This window comes from Grammomys surdaster, unplaced genomic scaffold (genome assembly GCF_004785775.1).
Source record: "Grammomys surdaster isolate TR1022 unplaced genomic scaffold, NIH_TR_1.0 125672, whole genome shotgun sequence".
In the NCBI taxonomy this organism is placed as follows: domain Eukaryota; kingdom Metazoa; phylum Chordata; class Mammalia; order Rodentia; family Muridae; genus Grammomys; species Grammomys surdaster.
In genome coordinates, this window is record NW_021620509.1 from 1186921 (window position 1) to 1211338 (window position 24418).

The 24418-nt window shown below is 43.9% G+C and overlaps 1 pseudogene; it reads left to right on the forward strand.

The window, feature by feature from the left end:
• The first annotated feature begins 5715 nt into the window (after positions 1–5715).
• On the forward strand, positions 5716–12307 carry LOC114639099 (annotated as a pseudogene).
• The last annotated feature ends 12111 nt before the right edge of the window (positions 12308–24418 follow it).

Here is a 24418-nt window from a genome sequence, read left to right on the forward strand (position 1 = left end):
TCTGTCTGTCTGCCATCTATCATATTTCATTCTATCATCTATTGGTCAATTATCTATCTATAATTTTTTTTTGATTTTCAAGACAGGGTTTCTCTGTGTAGCCTGGGCTGTCCTGGAACTCACTCTGTAGATCAGGCTGGCCTCGAACTCAGAAATCTGACTGCCTCTGTCCCAAGTGCTGGGATTAAAGGCGTGCGCCACCACCGCCCGGCATATCTATTATTTATTATACTATTTATTGATCACCTATCCCTACCTATGTATCATTTCCCAATAATGGATCATCTATCTTCTATTTATCAATCATCTATCTACTCATCATCTATGTTTCTATCACCTGCCTATCATACATTTATCACCCACGTGTCTCTCTGTGTGTATGTATGTATCTATCATCTATCTATCTATCTATCTATCTATCATCTATCTATCTGTCTGTCTATCTATCTATCTATCTATCTATCTATCTATCTATTCATCCATCCTTTCATTTATCCATCTAGTTTGCATAGCATGAGGAGACAGTGATACTTCAGACAGGGTAAAAGAGCGTTGGAAGTGGATGATCTGGACAAGGAGGCACAGGCAGCTTGAGAGGGTGATGCAGGAAGATTGTGATTTCTAGGTCAGCTTGGACTACTGAGTAAGTTTAGGGCCAGCCTTGGCAACTTAGACCCTGTACTGGCTGGTTTTGTTTGTCAACTTGATACAAACTAGAGTCATCAGAAAAAAAGGAGCCCCAGTTGAGAAAATGTCTCCATGAGATCCAGCTATAAGGCGTTTTCTCAATTAGTAAACAATGGGGGAGGGCCCAGTCCATTGTGGGTGGTGTCATAACTGGGCTAGTCATTCTAGGTTCTATAAGACAGCAAGCTAATGACACTAGGGACTCCAGCTAAGACACTGCTTTCTTCCCTTAAAGCACACCCAACAATCTCTAACTGTAGTCCTTCCCCTGGGCTCCGTATTCTGGCCCACAACTTTGTCAGGAGACTTCTGCTTTTCCAGAGGCCACACAGGTACTTGGAATTCTAGAGACAATGTTGATCACAAAAACCTCAATGGAGACCTCCTACTGTATCTGAAGACTCAGTGGTCCCCAGAACCTGCGTTCATTCAGGACAAAAGACCAGAGAAGAAGCAGAAACTAAGGGGAAAACACCCCAGAAATCCATCTAATAAGGGTAAACTCTGAAATCATCCTAAACATTCTAACATCCTAAACCTATAACTTCCCTAAACACAGATGAATAGAGGCCATTGTAAGAACACAATCAACAAAAGCCAGGGCAATATGGCACCACTGAAGCCCTGGTATCCTACTACAGCAAGTCCTGGATATTCAAACATAGTTGAAATATGAAAAATGACCTTAAATTCTTTCTTATGAAGATGATACAGGCTCTTAAAGAGGAACTGAGTAAATCCCTTAAAGAAATCCAGGAAAATACAGCCAAACAGGTGAAATAAATGAATAAAACTGTTCAAGACCTGAAAATAGAAATAGAAGCAATAAAAGAAACCATTGAAGGAATCCTGGAGATGGGAAACCTCCAGAAGAGAAGAGGAGCTACAGATGTAAACATCACCAACAGAATGTAAGAGATGTAAGAGAATCTCAGGCATAGAAGATAAGATAGAAAAAATTGATACATTGGTCAAAGAAAATGTTAAATCTAAGATGTTTCTGACACAAGGCATCTGGGAAATCTGGGGCACTATGGAAAGACCAAGTCTAAGAATAATAGGAATAGAAGAAGAAGATTGTTAGCACAAAACTCTAGAAAATATATTTAACAAAATCATAGAAGAAATATCCTTAACCTAAAGAAAGAGATGCCTATAAATGCACAAGAAGCTAACAGAACACCAAATAGATTATACCAGGAAAGAAAGTCTCCCTGCCACATAATAACTAAAACACTAAATGTGCTGAATAAAAGAAGGATGTTAAAAGCTGGAAGGGAAAAGGCCAAGAAACATTAAAAAGTCAGACCTATTAGAATTACACCTGACTTCTCAACAGAGATTTTAAAAGGTAGAAGATTCTGGGCAGATGTCTTGCAGTCTCTAAGAGATCACAGATAAAAGCTCAGATTACCATACCTAGCAAAACTTTCAATCACCATAAATGGAGAAAACAAGATATTCCATGACAAAACCAAAGTTAAACAATATCTATCCACAAATCAAGCCCTAGAGAAGATACTAGAAGGAAAAGTCCAACATGAGGAGGTTAACTACACTCAAGAGTACAAAGTAGATAAATAATTTCACATCAGCAAAACCTAAAGAAGGAATGGGCACACACACACACACACACACACACACACACACACACCACTACCACCACTAATATCAAAGTAGCAGAAATTAATAGCCATTGGTCACTAATATTTCTCAACATCAATGGACTCAATTCTCCAATAAAAAGATGTGGGCTAACAGAATGGGTGCAAAAACAGGATCCTCCATTTTTTGCATATAAGAAATACACCTAAATATCAAAGATAGACATTTCATCAGAGTAAAAAGCTGGAAAAGATTTTCAAAGCAAGCTGGTGTAACCATTCTAATATTTAATAAAATAGACCTTTGTATTAGTCAGGGTTCTCTAGAGTCACAGAATTTATGGAATGAATCTCTCTCCCTCTCCTCTCTCTCTCTATGTTATAAATAAATTCCATATATTATAATATACATAGACATAGACATAGACATAGACATAGACATAGACATAGACATAGACATAGACACACTTTGGTGGTTTGAATAGGCTTGGCTCCCTAGAATTATATGTTTGAATGCTTGGCCCTCAGGGAGTGACACTTTTAGGAGGTGTGTCCTTGTTGGAATAGGTGTGGTTTTGATGGAGGAAGTGTGTCTCTGTAGGGGTGGATGTTGTTCTTCTCAATGCAGAAGAGACCCTCCTGCTGGTTGCCTATGGAATAGTATCTCCTGGTTGCCTTCAGATCAACACCCTTGGCTCTTTCTCCAGTACCATGTCTACCTGGATATTGCTATGCTTCCTGCCATGATGATCATAGACTGAACCTTTAAAACATTATGCCAGCCCCAATTATATGTTGTTCTTTGTAAATGTTGCCTTGGTCATGGTAGCTCTTCACAGCAATGGAAACACATATACATGAACATATATATATATATATATATATATATATATATATATATATATGTAATTTATTGAAATGACTTACAGGCTTCAGTTCAACAAATCCAACAATAGCCAGTTATGAATGGAAAATCCAAGAATCTAGTAGTTGTTCAATTCCATGAGGCTGGGTATTCTAGCTGGTCTTCTGTATAAGCTGTAATCTCAAAGAAGTAAATGTTAATGCATGTGCTGGCAAAGTGAGTGCAAGTAGGTGAAGAACAAACAAACCCCTCCTTTTTCCATTGTCCTTATATAGGACTCCAGCAGAAGGTATGGCCCAGATTAAAAGTGTGCCTCAAGATCTGGATTGAAAGCCAGTGTTTTCATGCCTTAAGAGCCAGATCACAGGTGTGCCCTCCATTTCTGGATTGTTGTTCATTCCAGATATGGTAAGTTGATAACTGAGAATATCCATCACAACCTTCAACCAAAATTAATCAAAAGAGATGAGGAAGGACACTTAATACTCATCAAAGAAAAATCCAAGAAGATGACTTCTCAATTCTGAACATCTATGCCCCAAATGCAGGGGCACCCTCACTGTAAAAGAAACATTACTAAAACTTAAATTGCACACCAAAACCCAGAGTGAGAGACTTCAACACCCCATTCTTACCAATGGGCAGGTTAGCCAGACAGAAACTAAACAGATGAAATAATGAAATTAACAGATGTAATGTATCAAATAGACCTAACAGATAGCTACAAAAAATTCCATCCAAACACAAAAGAACGTTCCTTCTTCTCAGCACCTCATGGGACCTTCCCCAAAATTGACCACATACTCTGTCACAAAGCAAACCTCAACAGATACAAAAAGATTGTATCTTATCAGACCACCATGGATTAAAGATGGATTTCAACAACAACAGAAACAACAGAAAGCTTACATGCTCATGGAAACTGAACAACTTTCTACTCAATGATCTCTGGTTCGGGGAAGAAATAAAGAAAAAAAAAATGAAGGACTTTCTAGAATTCAATGAAAATGAAGGCACAGTATATCCAAACTTATGGGATATAATGAAAGCAGTGCTAAGAGGAAAGTTCATAGCATTAAGCACCTTCATAAAGAAATTAGTGCCAGGCAGTGGTGGTGCACGCCTTTAATCTCAGCACTTGGGAGGCAGAGGCAGGTGGATTTCTGAGTTCGAGGCCAGGCTGGTCTACAGAGTGAGTTCTAGGAGAGCCAGGGCTACACAGAGAAACCCTGTCTCAAAAAAAACAAACAAACAAACAAAAAAGAAATCAGTGAGATCACATACTAGTGATCATACTAGTGATCACATACTAGTGACAGAACAGCACATTTGAAAGCTCTAGAACAGAAAGAAGCAAACACACCCGAGAGGAAAAGATGGCAGGAAATAAACTCAGGGCTGAAGTCAATAAAAGAGAAACAAAGTAAACAATACAAAGAATCAAGGAAACAAAGAGCTAGTTCTTTGTCAAAATCATTGAGTTAGACAAACCCTTAGCCAAACTAATGAAAAGGCAGAAAGGGAATATCCAAATTAACGAAACCAGAAATGAAAAGGGAGACATAACAACAGACACTGAAGAAATCCAAAGAATCACTAGATCTTACTTCAAAAGCTTATACTCCACAAAATTGGAAATTCTTTTTAAAAAGGATGATTTTCTTGATAGATACCACTTACCAAAGTTAAAGCAAGATCAGGTAAACAATTTAAATATTCCCATAACCAATAAAGAAATAGAAGCAGTCATTAAAAGTCTTCCAACCAAATACCAGACTTTCAAAGAAGAGTTAATACCAACACTCCTCAAACTATTCCACAAAATAGAAACAGAAGAAACATTGCTAAATTAATTTTATCAGACCACAGTTACCCTGATACCTAAACCATACAAAGATCAAACAAAGAAAATTTCAGACCAGTTTCCCTCAGGAACATAGATGTAAAAATACTCAATAAAATACTCATAAACAGAACCAAAGAACACATCAAAGATATTATCTACCATGATCAAGTAGCCTTCATCCCAGAGATGCAGGGATGGTCCAACATACGAAAATCTGTCAGTTTATACGCAATGTAAACAAACTGAAAGAAAAAAAACATAATCATCTCATTACATACTGAAAATATCTTTGACAAAATCCAGCACCCCTTCATGATAAAAGTCTGATTGGTCTTTAGGGAATGAGGTGGCAGGGACTTCCCTTGCATGCAGGTGGCAAGGGTTGGTCTATCCTGCTGAATGTGTCTAAGTGCTCTGGGCCTTCGCCACCTGCAGGTGGGTTCTCTCCCCTGTGGTCTGAGGAATGTTAATCAGCCTCTCCCATCTGGGAAGTGTCCCGAAGTTCCTGAGCTGACCTCTTCAAGGTTTCACTCAGTAACTGATAGAGACAGATGCAGAGATCCTCAGCCAAACATTGGGCAGAGCTTGGGGAATCCTGTGGAACAGAGGAGGAAGGATTGTAAGAGCCGAAGGGGTAAAAGACACCACAACAAAACCCACAGAATCCATCAATCTGGGCCCATAGAGAATGAAGTACTGTTCAGGGAGCCGGCATGGGACTGACCCAGCTCCTTGGCACGTATGTTACAGATGTGCTTCGTTTTCTTGTGAACAGCAGGAGCAGGGGCTGTCTCTGACTCTGCTACCTGCCTTTGGGGCCCTTTCCTCCTACTAGGTTGGCTTGTCCAGCCTTAATAGAAGAAGATGCACTTAGTCCTACTACAAGTTGATATGCCATGGCTGGTTGATACGCATGTGAGGCCTGCCCTTTTCTGAAGAGAAACAGAGGAGGAGGGGGTAGGAGTAGGTAAGATAAGGGGGTGGGAGGAACTGGGGGAGAGGAGGGAGGGGAGACTGTGGTCAAGATGTAAAATAATAAATAAGAAATTAGGCTAGGGGGAGATCCAGGGCTTCAGCTGAATTTGTAAAAGTGGAGGGCCCTGCTGGGCATAGGTGGAAGAAGAGAACCTTGACCTCATGAAGGCTGGATGCCCCAGGGGGTGGGAATTTTGAGGGTGGGGAGGTGGGAGTGGGGGGGGTAGATAGAGGTTACATCCACAGAGAAGAAGGAGGAGGGGCGAGGGGATTGGGGGTTCCGAGGGGGTTGTGGGGGATGGGGTAAAGGGACAACATAGGAAATGTAAATAAATCATCCAATAAAAAAAAAAAAAAAAAGAAAGAAATTAGGCTAAGCAAGCCATAGGAGCAAGCCAGTAAGTAGCACCCTCCATGGCCTCGGCATCAGCTCCTGCCTCCAGGTTCCTGCTCTGTGTGAGCTCCTGTCCTTACTTCCTCCAATGAAGGACCATGATCTGGAAATGTAAGATCAATAAACACTTTCCTCTCCAACTTGCTTTTTGGTCATGGTGTTTTCATCACAGAAACAGAAAATCTGACTAAAACAGACTCTGTCTCAAAATAATAAGGAAAAGAGGAAATGGAAAGTCAAGAGGTGTGGGGACCAGGCTCAGTGGAAGAGGACTTGCCTAGCACACTGACATCCTGGATTTGATTCCCAGTACAGAAAGGGAAATAAAAGGGAGAAATAGTAAAATAGAAAAACAAATTTGTGACAATGACATCTAAGATGTTATTTCAATATTTGAAAAGATTAATATAATTTATGTAATTCCTGAGGAAAATGAGACATTACAGCTGGTCTATGTCAGGATGGTGTGGGAACCCTGATCCACAGACAATGGTAAGACAGAAAAAGATGGAAAGCCATACAAATAAGTGTGGAAATGTAGATGACATAGAAAAATTACTCCTAAAAAAATTTTTTTGAGATAGAGTCTCGATATGTGTCTTTGGCTTTCTGGAACTCTGTGTCGTCCAAGCTCGCCTTGAATCACAGAGATCTGTGAAGAGAAAACTCTAAAGTTCTCTGGAAAGTCAGTTGTGTTGGACGGTGTTTTGCTGAGGTAAACACGTGAAGGAGTGTGTTCCTGAAGTGGACACAGGTGCAAGGCTCAGGCAACTCGTGAAGGAAGCAGACGAGCATGTGAAAGGACACATGATGAGAGATTCTTTGCTAATGACGCTTGTGTATTGGTCTGCCTTATATTGTGTAGTTCATCTGCATATGTTGGACTCCATAGACAGAAATGCACTAAAAAACTTCTGGCGGTGTGCTGCAGTTTCTTGCCACTTCCGTGGACTTGGGCTGATTGGCAGAGTGACATCAGCTGAGACAGATGCACGTACGTGCTGAGGCAGGATGTTTGGAGGGAGTATAAACAGGACTCAACAGGCAGTGAAGGAAGCTGGGCAGGTCTTGCTTATAGAGCTATCTGTGCAACACTTGTTGGTCTTGCATCTTCACTGATCGTCACTTCGCTGAGAGAGGCACAGCCAAGAACTTCTCCCGGCATCCTTCCAAGTCCCTCCTGCTGACGAGTGCCAAGGCTGAGGCCTGGCTGTCTCTGCTGGGTAGTGCCACTGCTGCTGATTCCTGTTTGCTAACCCGAGTCTATTGAACTGGACTGCTAGTGTATCCATAAAGTGTTTGTGAGTGGATCTAGCTGGTGCTGCTAACCTGTGACCTGAACAGCTGATTTCCAGACAACCCAGACAGGAGCTGCTCCAACAAACCATTTGTAAACAGGTCCACTTCCCTCCAGATCCTTTCTTTCCCAATGCCTCTGGTGGTGATGGGCTACAAATGAGGTTAAAGTATTTAAGGGCCATCATTAAAAATAGGTTTTGAGCTGGGCGGTGGTGGCGCACGCCTTTAATCCCAGCACTTAGGAGGCAGAGGCAGGTGGATTTCTGAGTTCGAGAGTTCGAGGCCAGCCTGGTCTACAGAGTGAGTTCCAGGACAGCCAGGACTACACAGAGAAACCCTGTCTCGAAAAACCAAAAAAAAAAAAAAAATAGGTTTTGAGAAAATTGAAGTTACAGATCTGTGTGCCACTGCCTCCCGAGTGCTGGATTAAAGGCATGCAGCACCACGTCTAGTTAAGATTTTATTTTTATGCTTGTGTAAATGTTTGTGTCTTTGTGAGTATATACCACCTGTGTGCAGGTTCCTTTGGAAGTCAAAATAAGACATCAGATCTTCTGGAACTGGAACTAGAAGTTGTCGGCCACCTGATAAGGGTGCTAGGAATCAGGCTCAGGTTCTCTACAAGAGCTGCAAACATTTGTAACTGCCAAGACATCACTGAAGCCTCTGTGATGGAAAAATTATAAATGCAATCAACTTTCCCAGGTGGGACAACAAAATGTACAAACATTTTTTAATGCTTTAAAAACTTTGTTTATATTTATTGATTTGTGTGTGTGTGTGTGACCGTGGGTGTGCACACATCACAGTGCAAGTGTGAAAGTCAGAGGACAACTGGGAGACATTCCTTCCATCTACCATTAGTTTTAGGTACTGAACGTGAGCTGCCAGCTTGACAGCAGGCACCTTTTTTTTTTTTTTTTTTTTTTTTTTTTTTTTTTTTTTGGTTTTTCGAGACAGGGTTTCTCTGAGTAGCCCTGGCTGTCCTGGAACTCACTCTGTAGACCAGGCTAGCCTCGAACTCTCAAACTCAGAAATCCGCCTGCCTCTGCCTCCCAAGTGCTGGGATTAAAGGCGTGCGCCACCACCGCCCGGCCGACAGCAGGCACCTTTACAGTCTGAGACACTTTGCTGGTCCACAGACAGATATATATTAAAGGCATTTCAAAATCATTTATAACAGGAAATGAAAAACAATCACAGGTTTGTTTCCTTCCAGTTTGCACCTGTGCTGGGAACAGAGCCTCTGCTGTGGATCCCAAGAAACTCAGCACCCCAGTTGCAGCTCGACTTCCTAGGTATTCTGACATATCCAGGATCACAGGTGAGACCCTCAAACCCCGCATCAATACCTGGTGGAACTGGGACCCCTGAACCCCAGGATGCAGATACCCCACCCAGCCAGAGACCCATGTTCCTTCTGGTTTGCACCTGTGCTGGAAGCAGAACCTCTGTTCTGATCCCAACCCCTTCAGCACACACCCCAATGGCAGTTCGATTCCCCAGGGGTTCTGACACATCTAGGATCACAGGATCACAGGAGGGACAGGCTACAGTCAGAGACAGCATAGCCAGTTAACACCAGAAATAACTAGGTGGTGAGAGGCAAGTGCAAGAACATAAGCAACAGAAACCAATACTACTTGGCAACATCAGAACCCAGTTCTCCTACCACAGAAAGCACTGGATAACCCAACACATCTATAAAGCAAGATTCAGATCTAAATTCTCATTTCATGAAGATGATAAAGGCCTTTAAGAAGGACATAAATAACTCCCTTAAAGAAATGCAGGACAACATAGGTAAACAAGTAGAAGCCCTTAAAGAGGAAACACATAAACCCCTTAAAGAAATACAAGAAAACACAATCAAACAGGTGAAAGAATTGAACAAAACCATCCAGGATATAAAAATAAAAATAGAAACATTAAAGAAAACACAAAGGGAGACAACCCTGGAGATGGAAAACCTAGGAGTGAGACCAGGAGTCACAGATGCAAGCATCACCAACAGAATACAAGAGATAGAAGAGAGAATCTTAGGTAAGGAAGATAGCATAGAAGACACTGACACAACAGTCAAGGAAAATACAAAAAGCAGAAAGCTCCTAACTCAAAAGATTCAAGAAACGCAGGACACAATGAGAAGACCAAACCTGTGAATATAATAGGTATAGAAGAGAGTGAAGATTCCCAACTCAAAGGGCCAGCAAACATCTTCAACAAATATCTTATAGAAGAAAACTTCCCTAACCTAAGGAAAGATATGCCCATAAGCATACAAGAAGCCTACAGAACACCAAACAGATGGGACCAGAAAAGAAATTCCTCCCATCACATAATAATTAAAATGCCAAATGCACAGAACAAAGAAAGAATATTGAAAGCAGTAAGGGGAAAAGGTCAAGTAACATATAAAGGCAGATCTATAAGAATTACACCATACTTCTCAACAGAGACTCTAAAAGCCAAAAGATATTGGGCAGATGTCATATAGACCTTAAGAGAACAAAAATGCCAGCCCAGACTAATATACCCAGCAAAAGTCTCAATTATCATATATGGAGAAACCATGATGAAACCAAATTTAAACAATATCTTTCCACTAATCCAGTCCTACAGAGGATAATAGAAGGAAAAGTCCAACAGAAGAAGGGAAATTACACACAAGAAAAAGCAAGAAATTAATCCTTTCACAACAAATTCAAAAGAAGAAAACTAATTCTATCTCTAACAACAAAAATAACAGACTCGGCCGAGAATTGATGGCGCACACCTTTAATCCCAGCACTTGGGAGGCAGAGGCAGGTGGATTTCTGAGTTCGAGGCCAGCTTGGTCTACAGAGTGAGTTCCAGGACAGCCAGGGCTATACAGAGAAACCCTGTCTCGAAAAACCAAAAAGAAAAAAAAAAAAAAAAAGGAAAAAAAAAGACACCACCACCACCACCAACAACAACAACAAAAAACCAGAAGCAACAGTCATTGCTTCCTAGTATCTCTCAACATCAATGGACTCAATTCTCCAGTAAAAAGACATAGACTAAAAGACTGGATATGGAAACAGGACCCAGCATTTTGCTGCATACAGGAAACCCACCTCAGTGACAAAAACAGACACTACCTTAGAGCTAAAGGCTGGAAAAAAATTTCCAAGCAAATGGTCCCAAGAGAAAAGCTGGAGTAGCCATTCTAATATCCAGTAAAATAGACTTTCAACCAAAAGTTATCAAAAAGGATGAGTAAGGGCACTAGATACTTGTCAAAGTAAAAATCCACCAAGATGAACTCTGAATTCTGAATATTTATACTCCAAATGCAAGGGCACCCACATTTGTAAAAGAAACGTTACTAAAGCTCAAAGCACACATTACACCTCACACACAATAGTAGTGGGAGACTTCAACACCTCACTCTCAGCAATGAACAGATCACGGAAACAGAAACTAAACAGAGACACAGTGAAACTAACAGAAGTTATGAACCAAACGGATTTAAAAGATATCTGCAGAACATTTCATCCTAAAACAAAAGAATATACTTTTTCCTCAGGACCTCATGGTACCTTCTCAAAAATAGACCTTATAATCAGACATAAAACAAATGTCAACAGATACAAGAACATTGAATTAATCCCATGTATTCTATTAGACTAACACGGACTAAGGCTGGTCTTCAGTAACAACAAAAACAACAGAAAGCCCACATATACGTAAAAGCTGAACAACTCTCTACTCAATGATAACTTGGTCAGGGAAGAAATAAAGAAAGAAATGAAAGACTTTTTAGAATTTAATGAAAATGAAGACCTTTCTGCTGGGGCAGACTCCTAGCTGGTCTGTTCCTGTGAAGACACCGTATCCTGACCCATCCCGGAGGAACCACACAGAGCAGTGGAGGGACCACTGCACTCAGAGGGGTGGAGAATCCGCTGCACTCAGAGCAGTTGAGGACGCTGGATTCTCAGAAGCTCTAACACACCCAGGATCATAGGATTTCAGGATCCCAGAGGCGGCCACCAGCCGCGGCTGCTCTCCCAAGACCGCGGCTCCTCGGGTTGAGTACTTCAGCGTTGGGAGCCGTGCAGGACGATGTGCCAGGAGCAGCGGCTGCAGGGCGAAGTGGTAGCCTTCGGACTACCAGTCCAAAATGCTGGCTCTAAAATGTCCCTCTTCCAGTAGAAAGCCCAACCATGCAGACGTCTTGCTTATAAACTTACAGTATGTTTCAGAAGTGGAAATAATTAATGATGGAACACAAACCTCTCCTCCCCTAGCTTCACTCAATGTTAGTAAGCTTGCCAGCAAAGCACGGACAGAGAAGAAGAAGCTGAGCCAAGCCTATGCAATCAGCGCTGGCATCTCCCTGGAGGGCCAGTAGCTCTTCCAGACCATTCACAAGACCATTAAAGACTGCAAATGGCAAGACAAAACATTGTAGCCATGGAAGAAGTTGTTATTACACCCCCATATCAAGTGGAAAATTGTAAAGGCAAAGAGGGGAGTGCGCTGAGCCATGTACGCAAAGTAGTTGAAAAACATTTTAGAGACATGGAAAGCCAAAAGATACTGCAGCGTTCACAAGCCCAACAACCACAGAAGGAGGCTGTGCTGTCATCCTGAGTCCGCAAACATGGAGGACTCTTTCAGCATCCAGCCACAGAGATGGTGGTGGTGGCTTCAGTGGAGGCAGGCCGGGGGAGGGAAGGGATCCTATATTTCTTGCTGACTCTTATTAGGGTCAGTGTTTCAAAAAAAAAAAAAAACCTAGACTTGAACAAACTCACAACAACAACAACAACAAAAAAGAACAAGAGAATAATTTAAAGTTGAACCATTACTTGACTAACAGGCGTTGGCCCATCATGTCTTTTACACAGCCCCTGGAGCAGTCATCTTGTTAGTTTTATTTATTTTTGCAAATTCCTTTTCACTCTGCCCTTCACCTGTGACTTTTCTTCCCTAGTTTGTGTCTGCCATTCTGATTTTTATAAGTGGATATACTTGCCTTCTGAATGATTGAAAGAAACTTTTACATCTTTTCTTCCAAAATAAAAGTAGCAAGCTGACTGTGATTCTGAAGTTGAGACCAGAGCAGAAGACAGAGGTCTCACTTTGAATTTTTCATTTTTTTCTTTGACTTTTTTTTTCTTTTTTTGCACAGGGCATGGCTTGAATTAGTTTTATTTTTCTTAACTTTAAATATATATATGGAAATATATATTAAAATGTTCTCTAAGTATTTTCTGCTTCTTGCAGGTCTCTTTTTACTAGATCATGGCCACTCTTCCCACCTCATCCCTCTGAAAACAAAATTGTGTTGTCCTATCTATCACCCAGAGCCTGATGATTAACTTGACTTAGCTCACAGCGAGGATCTCCTGCAGCCCTGCAGAGCCAGTGTGCAGACGGGATTTGGCCTTGAGGGTCCTGATGGCTTTCTGGTCTTTAACTGTGTGTACCTGTCTCACATTTGGTCCCAACCTCAGTACTCCCTCTGGCTTGTCTTCAGGGTACTAGAGAACTCTCAGCGCTCTCCACTCGGGAGTCAGCCGCCCCTCCCCCTGTGCCTCTGCAGGAAGACCTCGCTTGCATGGCACATCTCAGCTCCTCCTCCTTTGGGCTGGTTTTCTCTTCTAAGAAACCTGGACTCCAACTACCCCAGTCTTTCTTAAGTCTATGTCCAGAGCCTCTAGCCCAGGAAAAAGCTTGAATAACCTCTAGTTTCTCTTCTGCCATCCTCTTGCTCTTCTGCTCCCTCCTACCCCCTGAAATCTTACAAGCTAATGACAGTTTGTATGTGCTCATCCAATGGGCAGAAAATCTGGAAAGAATTTCTGGACTTTAGCCCACCAGTTTGCCTGGTTTGACTAACCTGCTGAGAGCCGAAACTGGTACTTATTGCTCCTGCACCTCCAGGGTAGTCTCTGGGGGAATCACCATCCCTGACCTCAAGCAATAGTGATAAAAACTGCATGGTATTGGTACAGAGACAGGCAGAAAGATCAATGGAATAGAACTGAAGACCTAGAAATGAACCCACACACCTATGGTCACTTGATCTTTGACAAAGGAGTTAAAATTGTCTAGTGGAAAAAGAACAGCATTTTCAACAAATGGTGCTGGTTCAACTGGAGGACAACATGTAGAAGAATGCAAATCGGTCCATTCTTATCTCCTTGTACAAAGCTCAAATCCAAGTGGATAAAGGACCTCCACATAAAACCAGATACACTGAAAGTAATAGAAGAGAAGGTGGGGAAGAACCTCGAATACTTGGGCACAGGGGAAAAGTTCCTGAACAGAACACCAATGGCATATGCTCTAAAATCAAGAATTGACAAATGGGACCTCATAAAATTGCAAAGCTTCTGTAAGGCAAAGAACACTGCCAATAGGACAAAGTGGCAACCAACAAATTGGGAAAAGATCTTTACCTATCCTACATCTGATAGAGGGCTAATATCCCAGGTATACAAAGAACTGAAGAAATTAGACTCCAGACAATCAAATAACCCTATTAAAAATGAGGTACAGAGCTAAATAAAGAATTTTCAACTGAGGAATCTCTCATGGCTGAGAAACACTAAGGAATATGTCAACATCCTTAGTCATCTGGGAAATGCAAATCAAAACAGCCCTGAGATTCCACCACACACCAGTCAGAATGGCTAAGATCAAAAACTCAGGTGACAGCATATGCTGGCGAGGATGTGGAGAAAGAGGAACACTCCTCCATTGTTGGTGGGATTGCAAGCTGGTACAATCATTCTGGAAATCAGTCTGTCAGGTCCTCAGATACATTGAATTAGTTCTACCTGAAAACCAAGCTATAGCACTACTGGTCATATACCCAGAAGATGCTCCAACATGTAACAAGGACACCTGCTCCACTATCATTATAGCAGCCTTATTTATAGTAGTCAGAAGCTGGAGACAACCCAGATGTCCCTCAACAGAAGAATGGATACAGAAAATGTGGTACATTTACTCAATGGAATATTACTCAGCTATTAAAAACCACAACTTCATGAAATTTGCAGGCAAATGGGTGGAACTTTCTAGTTCCTGAGTGAGGTAACCATATACAAAAGAGCACACATGGTATGCACTCATTGATAAGTGGATATTAGCCCCAAAACTCACAATGTCCATGACACAACTCACAGACCAGATGGAGCTTAGAAGGAAGAAAGGCCAGCCTATGAATGCTTCAGTCCTGCATTGAGGGGGGAACAGGATGACCACGGGAGGTGGAGGGAGAGGAGGACCTGGGAGGGAGAGAGGAGGGGGAGGAAATAAGGGGGCAGTATCAGGTATGAGAGGGGACAGGAGAGAGGTACAGAGGGTCATGAAATAGAATAAGAATATGTAGTAGGGGAGATGAGGTAATGGGGATAGCCATTGGAGGGCCCCAGATGCCAGAAAAATGAGACGCTCCCAGGACACAACGACCGGTCGAGAGATGGGACCACACACCCATCTCAAAGTTTTTAATCCAGAAATGTTCCTGTCCAAAGGAAGAACAGGGACAAAAAAATTGAAGTGTCATCGGGGACTGCCCCACCTCGGGATCCATCCTGTCTGCAGACACCAAACCCTGACATTGTTGCTGTTGCCAAGAGGTGCTTGCTGACAGGAACCTGGTATGGCTGTTCCTTGTTCAGCCAGCAACTGAACAATGCAGATGTGGATGCTTGGAGCCAACCATCAGACTGAGCTCAGGGACCCTGGTGGGGGAGATGGTGAAAGGACTGGAGGATCAGAGGGGGGCTGTAACTCCATAGGAGAACAACATCGGCTGGCCAGACCACCCAGTGCTCCCAAGTATTAGACCACCAACCAAGGAGTGTACATGGAGGGACCCATGGCTCCAGATATATGTGTAGCAGAGGATGGTCTTGTCTGACATCAATGGGAGGGGAAGCCCTTGATCCTGTGGTGGTTTGATGCCCCAGCAGAGGGGGATGCTGGAGGGGTGGGGCAAGAGAGGATGGGTGGGGGAGCACCCTCAGAGGCAAAGGGGAGGGAGGAGAGGGAGGTTGTATGATGGGGGCTTATGGAGTGGTGACTGGGAAGTGGGATATCATTTGAGATGTAAATGAATAAAATGACTCATAAAAAAATTTTAAAAAGAAAAACAATGATCACAGATCTAAGAACTAGATTGAGCCTGCTACTAAAAACATCTCTACAAAATGGCAACCCCGTGATCCAATGGGCTCATTGTTGAATTAATTTATTGGGAAAAGGAGTTATACTTAAAATAATTTTTAGTTTTCTATAGTGTGTGTGTGTGTGTGTATATAAGAGGTACTGGATCCCCTGGAACTGCAGTTACAGATGGTTGTGAGTTACCATGTGGGTGCTGGAAACCAAACCCAGGTCCTTTTCAGGATTAGCAAGTGCTTTTAACCACTGAGATCTCTCTCAAGCCCTTTGGTTTAGTTTTTGAAAAGATATTTTACCAGCTTATATTAATTATATGTAACAATGTGTCTTTTTGCATTTTTATACACATGTATTTGATCATATCTACCCCTATTACTTCCTGTTTTATCATGTGAGTTCCAGGGATCACACCCAGGTTGTGAAGTGTGGTGGCACCATGATCAGCTGAGTCATCTCGCCGACCCTGTCTCTCGTCTTTGGCTCCTCCCACTTCCAATGGTCTCCTTCCTTCCTCTTTCCAGCCAGCCCGACTTTCTACTGTCATCTCATTTTTTAACTTTTGTTTTGTTTTTTGAGTCAAGGTTTCTCTATGTAGCCCTGGCTGTCCTGGAACTCACTCTGTAGACTAGGCTGGCCTTGAACTCAGAGATTTGCCTGCCTCTGCCTCCTGACTGCTGGGATTAAAGGCCTGCACCACCAATGCCTGGCCCTTTTTTACTTCTGAAAAGGGGTGAGTCAGATCAGTGTTGCTTACAGGAGAATGGGCACGCACAAAACTACTGAAGAAAATGTCTGTCCCTTCCCTAGCCTCTGTTAACTGCCAAGAGCTCCTCATGTAGGAAATGAGGCTCACATTAAAACTTTCAGAATGGAGGAAAAGATGGAAGACTTCCTCATTCATTCCAGGAGGCCTGCAACAGCTTTGGCACCAAGATGGATATTATAAGTTACAGAGCCATTTTCATTACAATCAGAACAGAGACTGTCAAGTGTGGCCATGCCCTCTGTCATGCTGAGAGTTGTGAGGCTGACACAAGAAATTCAGGAGTTCAAGACTGTCTGGGTTTCACGAGACCCTACTTCAAGAACAAGAACCCCACTGACATTTTTATCGTCTGGACTGATGAGGTTGCTCAGCAGCTAAAGGAGCTTGCTGATCATCAGCCTGACGACCTGAGTTCGATCCTTGAGGTCCACGGGAGGGGAGATTTGTGCGTAGTGCCCTCTCACCTTGTGCAGGCCCCATGTGATAAATCATGAGGAAGTACAATACAAAATAAAAAAAGAAATCCACAAATGTAATTTATAATGTTAACAGAACAAAGGAGGAAAAAATATAATCCACCAGGTAAGAACAAAGGAAGCCTCTCATAGATTGATTCCACTCTCAGCCTTGTCCAGAGAAGCCACTGTCTTCTGTGGTCTGCAGGTAACACAGACTCATAGCTGACAAAATGCTGCCAGTAACTGACTGCCCAGCTGTAGCCGGGACATCTACACAACCCCGCCAAGGCCCAGGGGTAAGAGCTTGTGGTTGCTGAGGAGAACTGTGAAATCCAATTCTGAACATGACATGGTGTTGTATTCACGCCCTCACTGACCGCCAGAGCAGGATCAAGCCAGTGAGGTGAGTTGACAGTGTGCCACACCCACACGTCTACACACAAAATAAATAATGCATTAATTTAAAAAACCTGAAAAGATATGTATGCTTCAAAAAGCTTATGGGCTCTCAGAAAAGCTTTTTAGAGAAATGAATGGAAACACACATAAGTGGAGGCCATGCTCCTGGACAGGTCGTAACACTGTGGCCACAGAGAAGCCACACACTGTGGACAAAGCCAAGACTAATTTTAAAAACTTAATCATATGTATGTATATGTGTGTATGTACATGTGCCATATCACACGAGGACGTCAGAGGACAATGCGTGGGAGACAGTTCTCCCCTCACCGTGTGGGTCTCGGGGACTGACCACAGTTGGCTAGGTTTGGAGGCAAGTGCCTTTATCCACTGAGCCATCTCGTCAGCCTCAACAATGACTTCGTGATTTATGGGGAGGGGCAGAGAGACTGATGAGGCCGTTCATGTGACCCCTGCCATGGATGATGTGGGTGCTTCCTGCAGCAGGTCTAGCCCTAGACTGGCAGGTCTAGCCTCTGGGCTGGTGGCTTGTTCTCAGCCTTACTGCAGGGTGTGAGGGAATGCAGGAGGCACTCTGGCCTTATCTCAGGGTGCTGCAGTGCGGTTTGCTGCTTGGATGCTTCTCCTCTCTCCCTGCCCCGCTCCCTACCTTCCCCTACCGTGGGAAGGCAAGTTGTTGCACATTGCTTATCTCAGCTCTGCAGGGGAGGGGTGCAGAAGGCATGCAGTTGTGCTTCACCTGGTCTGCCTGCTGACTTGACACCAACTCGGCCACAGCCTTGCACAGTGTGTACCTCTGTGTCACTCAAGTTTCTACTCTGAGGTCACCACTTGTCCCTCTCCCCCATCACGGTGTCCTGCATGTTCCTTGATTCTAGAAGGTCTTTGCATTGTCTGGGAACTCCAAGGCCTCCAGGATCCAATCTGGAGGGTCTCAATACCGGTAACATCTGTCTGAGTCTGTGAGTCCGTCCATGTGTTTATGCACAGTAAGTCTTGTGTGTGTGTTTGTTAGTAAACTCTGAGTGGTGCCATGTCTGCAATTCTGTTCAGAAAAAAAGGCCTTAAATCTGAATCTGTGGCCAAAGAGGGTTAAAGCAAATATGCTCCTGGAGACCGTGGCCATGTGGGACCAGGAGACATTCTGAGTCCCTTTTCGGGGTATGTGAGGGCTCCGAAAGCCAAGGGTACACCCATAGATCTGGTTTCTTTTGTTCCTTCCTGACAGAGAGAAGTTTCCCAGCTCTGTATGTAGATAAGACAGTGCACTGCACTCCTGCCTGAACTATCCTGGCTCCTCAGTTTCCCAGCTGCATGTGCCGATAAGAGAGAGTGTTCCAGCTGGGCGGTGGTGGCACATGCCTTTAATCCCAGCACTTGGGAGGCAGAGGCAGGCGGATTTCTGAGTTCGAGGCCAGCCTGGTCTACAGAGTGAGTTCCAGGACAGCCAGGGCTACACAGAGAAACCCTGTCTCGAAAAAAAACCAAAAAAAAAAAAAAAAAAAAAAAAAAGAGAGTGTTCCAGCCCAGGCCCTCTCCCAGCCTGTGACTTTTGTCTTTATAAGCATGTGTATTTGTATACTCGGGACTTACTCTCTCTCCTTCCCTCTTGCGGAGGTGCAGGACTGAATCCCAGCTAGCTGGTTCTTAGTAAACGCCTCTTGCTTCGATGGCATCAAGTGCCGACTTCTGTGGTCATTTGGGGCGAGCACCGGTCCCTGGGACTTGAGGGGGAGTCTGAGCCTCTTCTGGGGCTTTACACTTGGTGCCACACCACACACCTGTCCTCCGAGACTTCCTTTGTCTCTGTTGAACAGTCCCTTCCTGGGCTGGAGAGATGACGAGATGGCTCAGTGGTTGAGTGCTAACAGCTTCACAGAGGACCAGAGTTCAGTTCCCACCACCCACTCCAGGTGGCTCACAATTGCCTGAAACTGACTTCCTCTAGGAAGTTTGTTCTGACTCCTGGGCTCAGCCAGGACCTCTCCTGCAGACCAGGTTCTGTCTGTGTGTCTGTGTGTGCATGCATTGCCTTCCACCGTTTGTTTCAGACACAGTCTCTGGAAGTTCCACATGTAGGTCATATGGAAGCTTCCTTATGTAGCTAGTTGGCCTATGAGCTTCTCAAGATCTGTCCATCTTCATCTCCCAGCTGGCCATGACAGGGGTTATACATGTCTGCTGCCACCCATGGCTTTTTATGTTGGTTCTGGGGATCCAAACTCAATTCTTACAATTGCCAGGCAACTATTTTACTGACTGATTTATCTCCCCAGCCAGACTTATTAACTTATTTGGTTGTTCTTTCTTAGTTGTTGTTGCTTTTAAAATTTTTATTTATTTATTTACTTACTTACTTATTTATTATGTTTGAGACAGAGTCTCACTATGTAGCCTTGGCTGACCTGAAACTCATTCACTATGTAGATCAGGCTAGTTTTGAACTCACAAAGATCTGCCTGCCTCTGCCTCCAATGTTGGGATTAAAGTTCTGGGCTGCGGTGGCTTGAATGGGAATGACCCTGTATTTAGGGTTCTCTAGAGTCACGGAACTGATGGAATGTCTCTCTGTATATTAAGGGTATTTATTAGGATGACTTACAGTCTGCAGTCCAACTGAGAGACCAATTTTTTTGGGTTTAGACTCTGTCTTAGAGAACTTGACCTAAAGTTGTACTCAAGTTAACTAACAGGCCCATACCTAGCACCAGTTTCCAGGTTACCTCCCCTCAACAAGACCAGCATCTAACACCAGTTTCCAGGTTATTCACCAACACTAGAGCTGAGAAAGATAAAACGTCTTTACTACTGCTCATGTGCATGGGCCTATTTATATAGAGAGGCCTTCTGATGGCAGAAGGAAAGACTATCAAAAATAAAGAGAAAATCCTCTCCCTACTAAGAGCTCCAGGGGGCCTAAAAAGCTGGCTGTCATCCACTGCTCAGGACATCAGAGTGGGAAGGACTCAGTTTCAGAGGGCAACCATCTCTCCTGCCCTTGACTCTCCTACATCCATGGGATCCTATGCCCCCTGGCCATGCTAAGTATTCAAAAGATGACATAACCTAGACTAAATTCTTGCCATGTCCCAATGTTATGATAGATGATAGAGAACAGCAGATTGTGAACTCAGTGCCAGAAGAAATGAGAGTGGGCATACTTCAGAAGATCCACCGCTCTTCCCACGCGGGCATCGGAGAATACAGGAATAGATACAACATGCAAACATCAAGATTAGAGATGGCAGCTCAAAGGTAGCTAAGATTGTCAAGTTGTCCAGCAGCCACGACGATCTGGGTTCACCTGAAAGGAGGTCTGGAAATGAAAAAGAGACGGAGGGGCGAGGGAAACATGGAGCCAAGACAAAGTTCTCTGATCAAGGCTCAAAGTTTAATATTCAGCCCGTGTATATATAGGGAAAGCCCCACCTAACCCATCCTTTGTTTCAGCCGGATCATGTCCTGGATTATGTCAAGGTCAGTGGGCAGTCTATTCTTCTAAGTTCATGTAGGAATTTGCATGTGCAGTGAGGGTGGATGACCCCACCTAGGTCACAAGGTTTTTCTGGCCTGCTCAAGGCTGGGAAAGGGCACAGTCAAGAGCTATAAAGCCTACCAGCTAAAATGAATCCCGTTAATATGTTCAGAGACACAGAGCTCAGAGTCTACTGAGAGACAGACTTCACAGAGGTAAAACCAGAAGATTTAGATATAAGTATTTACTGATGCTTATAGATACCTTTCCAGGTTGGACTGAGGCTTTTACCACCAAGAATAAAACTACAACCATAGTGACAAAGAAGCTCTTAGAGGACATACTGCCAAGGTATGGGCTTCCTCAGATGATAGAGCCAGACAATGGACCAGCTTTTGTGTCCCTAGTAAATCAGGGACTAGCCAATATTCTGGGGATTAATTGTTCCTCAGAGTTCAGGACAGGTAGAGAGAATGAACAGAACCCTAAAAGTCTCCTTAACTAAATTGACCTAAGAGACTAGACAATGACTGAATAACTCTTCTTCCTTTGGCTCTCTACCTGGAATAAAACTCCCCTTCCTAGATGGGATTCACTACTTCTAAAATCATGTTTGGGATACTACCCCCACACCTCCATTATTCTTAACACACAGGCAGAGGTCATCACTGAATTTGAGGACCACACATGAGAATGTTCAATGGGCTCATAAATATGTTTGGCCTAAACTCCATGTTCTCTATAAAACATGATCCCTACCGCCCCTCACCTCGTTACCCTAAAGGTTGCTAGATTGCAGTGGTGAAATCACAGGCCCATTTACAGTTGAAGACGACCCTGACCAGCAGGAGGAAAATTCAGCCTAAGGACTCCATCCTGTCTCCCACTGATGGAGCCCCTATCCAAGCCCCAGGGACACCACGAGGGCTGACTGATGACAACCCTGACCCCCTCTAAAATATAAAAATAACTTCAGGAAGACCCATGATTGGACCTTCTAGTTACTAGAGAAAGGAGAGAACGAGAGACCAGATCGCTTGGGTTTAGACTTAACCAACAAGTTAACCAACAGGACTGTACCTGGCACCAATTTCCAGGTTACCCTCAACAAATCTATACCTCCAGATTACAACTGGAGGTTCATTTCACTTCCTAACAGCAACCAATCAGGAGGAAAACAAAAGTTAAGTTTATGATTTGGCTCCCAGCATCAGCCAGTTATATTAAAGGCCATAATGATCCCCCAATCAGATGTGTACCAGGCTAGATACTCCCTTCTTCTCTCCATAGATGCTTGCCTGAAACTGGGCTGGAGGCCCCCTCCTGTTCTCCTGCATCAGAGACAGTGGCGTGGCCCAAGCTCCAGCTTGAATAAAGAGAGCCTAATGCAATTGCACTGGATTGGGCTCCTTGGTGGTCTTTTGGGGGTTCATGAACATTTCCTAACACAACACAACAACTCCAACAGTGGGCAACTGTGAATGGGAAGTCCAAGAGTCTAGTAGTTGCTCAGTCCCATGAGGCTGTTTTAGCTGGTCTTCCGTGTAAGCTGGAATCCTGAAGAAGTAGGTTCCAACAGGTGTGCTGGTGAGTAAGTGCAGGCAGGCAAAGAAAAAGGAACTCTTACTGTTCTTTTTTCATTGTCCTTATGTAGGCCTCCAGCAGAAGGTGTGGCCCAGATTAAAGGTGTGTATCCCACACCTGGACCTAAGCCATTCTTTACTTGGAACTTGCTCTGTCCCAGACTGGCCTTGAACTCAGAGATCTGCTTTCCTTTGTCTCCTGGGGTTAAAGGCATGTGCCACCTTGCCCAGGCCTAAGCTTTTCATGGCCACTATGTCTCAAGATTTGGGTCATAGATGTGCCCTCCATTTCTGGATTGTAGTTTATTCCAGATATAGTCAAGCTGACAACTGGGAATAGCCATCACAGACCCCTAGAAGCTTATACATTTGAGTGCCTAGTCATCAGGGAGTAGAACTGTTTGAAAGTATTGTCATCATAGGGAGTTTGTCGTTGTTGGAGGAAGTGTGTCACTGAGACTTTGAGGTTTCAAAAACTCATGCTAGGTCCAATCTTTCTCTGCTTTCCTGTCTGTGGACCAGGATATAAAGATCTCAGCTACTGCCCCACTGCCATGTGTGCTGCCATGCTTCCCATGATGACAATGGACTGAACCTCTGAAACTGTAAGCCACCCCAGTCAAATGCTTTCTTTTCTAAGAGTTGTCTTGGCCACGGTGTCTCTTCACAGCAATAGACCAGTGACTAAGATATGAACCACCATGATTTGATTTTAAATTGTGTGTATGTGTGTTTGTGTCTTTGTGTGAGTATGTGCATGTGAGTGTGGGTACCCAAGGAGGCCACAAGAGAGTTGGAATGATGGTGGAGGCTTTCACTGTAGCCCAAGTGGGCCTTGAACTACATTCTTTTCTCAGCCTCTCAAGTGTTTGGATGACAGGCACAGGACACGGTGACTCTATTGAGGGCTCTAGTCACCTGGCATCCTGGCTGACTGTGCTGGAGGAGGTACTGGGGATGTAGAGGGAGTTATCTCCCACGTTCCTTCTTTCTCAGCAGCTGTGTTTGGAGCCAATTCTTCAAGCCCTACATGGCAATCTCAGGAGACCAGGAAGGGAACAGGAAGTCTGCTGGGCAGAGTATACTGGGTATGGGAGGAAAACCAGAGGGCCATTAAATTTTTTCAGGGTGCTTCTGGTGTGGCACTGCCTCATGCCTTGAGATCTTAGCACTATCAACACCTCTGTGTTGATAACGCACTGTTGATAGGGCACTGTTCTCAGTAGCAGGGCACTGTTCTCAACGGTGAGTCTAGATTGTAGAGGGAAAAGCTCTGGGCTTTAGGCTCTGACAAGCCTGAGATTGTTTTGAGCTGTGCAACTTGGGTTAGATGCTTGCCCTTCCTGAGCTTCAGTTTGTTCTTCTGTTGACACTCAGGATTTTGGTCCAGACTGCTTATGGTGTGGAGGGAAACACCAGGCTATGTGAGGATCCTGGACACCTGAATAAAGTCGACAGTTTATGTAGACTAACCAAGGCACAGGAGGCATGATTTAGGGAGAGGTTCCACAGCACTTTCCTCACACTGTTATCAAGAGCAGAGTCTTAGTCTATAACATGTCCCACAGTGGTGACCAACCTGTTTCCTCACACCATCTTTGTGGGACTTTATCTTAACGGAACCGTCCACTGCTTCCTCCAAAGTCCTTACACAAGAGGTGTGACGTCCCGAGGACCTGGCACCCATGCTTTATGACCCTGACTGTGCAGTCTTGAATTGGTTCCCCTCTGCTCCAGGTTGGCTCCACCCCCACATGATGGCCACCTATCCAGGCAAGGAGAGGAAGCCGGGCCTGCAAGGGATTGGCTGGTCCAGTCCAGACTTCTCTAGGTGTCCCTGGCCAGGAGCCACAGAAGGGGAGAGACAGACCTGGGAA